The 4,588-nt window shown below is 32.3% G+C and overlaps 1 long non-coding RNA gene across 1 annotated transcript; it reads right to left on the reverse strand.

Annotated features, from left to right (window-relative positions):
- Window positions 1-524: 524 nt before the first annotated feature.
- Window positions 525-3,761, reverse strand: LOC150029963 (uncharacterized). Its single transcript, XR_016527234.1, has 2 exons — window positions 3,008-3,761; window positions 525-995 (listed from the first exon to the last, which is right to left on the reverse strand). It is a non-coding gene; the product is annotated as an uncharacterized LOC150029963 (long non-coding RNA).
- Between the last annotated feature and the right edge of the window lie 827 nt (window positions 3,762-4,588).

The raw sequence follows: 4,588 nt of genomic DNA on the forward strand, positions 1-4,588 counted from the left end.
GTATAAAATATTCTCCCACAATTAAAGCACAGATTTTCCCTCATTATGAAAAGTACGATCATTTTGCTCTAACCAAAGACACCAGCGAGTTGTGCCCATTAAATTGCCCAGAATGATGTTTCTTTTGGAGCGATAGTACAAATCTAGGCTTTAATGTTAGTTTGAAACTGACACTATAGGGATATACAATGTCAATTTTCAACCGACATTAAAGACATTAAGACATTAAATACCTATAATAACACCTTCTTCAATGTCGATTGCCTTGTCGGTTGTCTGACATTAAATATTTGTTCTTGTGATAGGCAATGCTTGTCATAGTTTTGTTATTGAAAAATTAAAAAAAAAAAAAAAAAAAAAAAAAAAAAAAAAAAAAAAAAAAAAAAAACTTGCACATGCAAATCATTGATATATATATATTTTTTATTTGTGTATTCAGAAAATAAAATCTTAATGGTTTTTTATATACAATTCAACTTTCAACAAACACAAATTAACTAATATACAACAAAGAAAGTGATAAATTGTTTAACTAAGTAACCTATCAAAAGTTATATTGATCAATATATTCATACAACTATCGATTATTATTGTTCAATATATACACCAAGTAACCTATCAATTATTACTAAAGAAAAAAGTAGCGAGGAATGGGGTGTTAATCTCCCATGGAATCATGTAACAAATCACTAAATACACATTGATGGATGTTTACTCATTCTACCATATCACGAAGCTCACATGAATAAGCTTTCATAGTTTCCTGAAAAACTCATCAAAACATGTCAAATGCAATCTTTCTATCTTTTTTCAAATCCCTAAGAATCAAAATTTACCATGGCACACATCAAACTTAAACCTAACAAAACATTTCTAAAGACATACAAAATGGGTATATACCCAAACGGAAACGGAAACTAAAACAAACTTCAAAACGAAAAGGAAAAGAAAAGAAAAACCCACTTACCAATGAGCACCAATTTTAACTTCGCACACTGAAATAAGAAAAATAGAGAACAGAACAACAATTAAGCTATTAAATGAAAATTAAAAAAGAAAAAAAAAAAAATAACAGTAAGATTAGAAACTTAACCAGTTCAATCAATTAACGGGGGAGAAAAGTCGCAATAATGGAAATTCAGCAAGGGAAAGAAGTATTGTCAAAGAATGATCTTACATTATAAACTTGAAAAGCTTTGCCAACGCTAACGGTGACGAAGGTTTTGGTTCCCAGTCCAAACTAAGATAATAATGAATTGAGCCCAAACTAACAGACATTCTAAGCTAAACTATAATTCTATTTTAAAAAATGTTACAAAATTTAGGATCTAAATAAGGTTGACGAATTGTTAAGGAAATTCACTCCCTAATAATGCACATGAATAACATGTAACCAGGGGAGCTAGAAACTCAAACCAAAGTTTGGAAGTGATCCAACCAATCTTCAAAAGGCATTTTGAGATCTGATCAAACCATTAAGTTTGTTATATAAATGATATTTATATAACCAATCTTCAAAAAGCTTTTTTAGCTAAATAAATTTCCCTTGCCCTCCCAATTCCATGTACTCCTAAATACCAAAATGATATTCATTATATAAATAAACTGACTCTACTATGCATTTCAATTCTATTAAAATGAATTCACTTTTAACGCATCATATTGGTAAAATGGATTCCAAGACTGGTTTGGAATCGACTTCAATGGTATATTGATATGAAAATCTCCATGAGGGGAAGCCCAGGAGTGAATTCAAGCAAGCTGTCATTTACTTTTTGTTCAATATGAACTGTAATGAAACCAAAGAATAGTTATAAACTTCAAACTATTAAAACTTTCAAAGGTACTCAGAAAACATGGCCAAAACAAAATAATTGCAAAAATCCTTTATAACATTGAAATCAAACAGGATACTATAAAAAGTAGGATGAAATTTTTTACTGTATGATGAAGGTAATAGCCTACCAGACAACCATTAAAGGACTATTCTTTATTGCAACTTTCTATGCAAAAATTGGTAAAGGTGGAAATTAGGATGGGTTTGAAAAGAAATATTGAAAGAGAAGAGAATGTAGCAAGCAGTCCAATAAATGATATAGACAAAAAAAATAACATGATCTTGTAAATAAGATCTTTATTATGACCAAACTTGACTTAACTTTCTTTGGTTGACAAGGTCTTTTCAGGCAATGTACAACTGTGAACAAAATAATATATATATATATGAAAAAAAGAATATCCATTCAGAAAATAAAGAATTCAAAATTAGGAAGCTAAAAAGAACATAAAGATAACAAAAACACCTCATATATGAAACATCCACCAAAAAGGTATATACAACATAGATCCTACAAGATTATCTAAATAAAGTCAATGGAAGAAATAATCTTAACAGGAATCTAGTCAGTAGATTACTATGAGTCCATCCTCACCCTTGGTGATCAAAATTGCAAGTCATATTTTAGATCAAACACCACAAAATGGAGTTCTCAGGAAATATTATTAACTTATTTCATCCAAGTGGCAATGCTATCTGAAAACGAGACTGATAGAATAGTAAATGAAAAATTTTAGTTCACCTTATTCATTTTGAAGCAGAAGCTCTCTAATTGCCTCATTGAAAGCAAATCAGAAAACAAGAAACAAAGTGCACTGCATACCCAATACAACAAACAAACAACATCTACGTATGTTTGAAATAATATATGGGAGAGAAATGGGTTTGCAAATGAAGAAACCCAAACTGTAGCTCTCTCTGAGGCATTTCAGCGAATAGTTTAAGAACATATATATAATTGATTTTAATATTGGATTTTAAACCTTTATTAAATTCTTCTCAAATCTCCCAACTATGCATTATATTACAACAAAATAAAAACTAGAAACCCATGAGAACACCAATTAGAAAAAAAAATGCGAACAAAAATTAGGGCTAGACGATCCCTCCATTTTGGTTGATAGAGTATATCTGGATAACAAATTAGGAGAAGAAATTGAGGGAACTTACTAGCTTGGGATGCTTAAACTCGACAGATTTGATGTGAGGACCTACCATCAAACATGTATGAATCTCAATCCATCAAACCTCGGCGCAAATTTCTCCTTCTCTGACGAAGAATCGAAGTCACAACCTCTGTTTTCACCACATTTCGAAACAAAACCCTAAATGGAAACACAATCCACCAAATCAAATTAAAAATAATCGATTAGGTCAAGAAAATTCCTCAAAATCAAAAAACGGAACATTTGAAATCGAAGGTGATGTATTGAGAGTGAGGATAAAGAGCGAGGTCGCGATCTCAGCTGGAGGAAGAAGAAGAGGAGAAAGCCATGGTGGAGGCAACGAGGACGGAGGCGAGCAATGTTCGCCGTGTGATTTTGATTCTAAATATGCTTATGGTGATGAAGGTAAGTGGAAATGAATGAGTATGATGAATAAAAATGGATGAAGGATTGATCTATTTGGGTATGAAAATAAATTGATGCCGATAGATGCGTGTACACCTTGTTATGTGTTGATTATTTACATTAATCTACGACACACATACAAGAAAAAATCCAGAGGGAGAAAGGGGTTTATGGATGAATAGTTTAAAGTGTAAGTGGTACGCATTGATTTCCTAGCAAAAATAGCAAGCCTAGATGAGCACAATGGAGAAGAAATGAAGATGGTGTAGATGCTTGTTTACAATCTAAATGTATATGCTATGCACTGAAATTCTATTCTTCAGTTCATGCGAGAATCAACATCTCTCTCTCAATGTGACTGTCACATGTAATTCTATCTCTAGGGTGCATGCATTGGTTACAAATATCAGACAAAAGACATGAGCAATTCTATCTCTAAAATCACTTCATATCCTGACTTAATGCGTTCAGTAGTTAAACTGCTCTCTCGAGTGACTCAACTACTTTACATCTTTAGTCAACTGATGAGGAAGACTTAAGCAATAGACTTCATGCTCTTATTAAGTCAGAAAATATTTTGAAAGTAAACAGATGGAGAAATGATGAATTGTTGAAGATGAGATTGAATTAAGATATCAAGTGTTTATACAAACAATCTCAGTTTAATGAAAGTAAATGGAGAATGAGAATGAAAGGTGAAAAGTAAGAACTCAAGTCGCAGAGTTCAATCTTTTGTCCTCTTTGACTTGTTTTTAATGCTTGCTATAACCAACTTGGTGGAGGAGTTGAGGAAGATATCTTCTCGAGCTTTTCTCTCTAGCAAGCACCTCTTGATCAACGGTGGAATGGTGATCTTCCCTCCTACTTTTTGCTTGCAACGACAAAAAGCTTTTAACTATAGGAAATTCTAACTGTTTTTATGTAAAAAAAAAAAAAAAAAAAAAAAAAAAAAAAACTCTTGACTCTGTAGATGGCTGCTTCTTTTATAGGCAAATTTCAACAACTAGGTGATTTGGCTACATTAATTTTCATACCCTGGAACAACCACCTGCCCCTTCTGATCTGTTTAGACACCACCAGTCAAAAGCCCATGCCTGCAAGTGGTGATTTGACATAAAATGCACGAGCCAACTATATCTTTCATGTGTCAAACAATCTTGGATGCATACCCTGCATTGGC

The sequence above is a fragment of the Benincasa hispida genome, unplaced genomic scaffold, assembly GCF_027475165.1.
Source record: "Benincasa hispida cultivar pf3 unplaced genomic scaffold, pf3_genome.v1.1 HicScf746, whole genome shotgun sequence".
Classification (NCBI taxonomy): domain Eukaryota; kingdom Viridiplantae; phylum Streptophyta; class Magnoliopsida; order Cucurbitales; family Cucurbitaceae; genus Benincasa; species Benincasa hispida.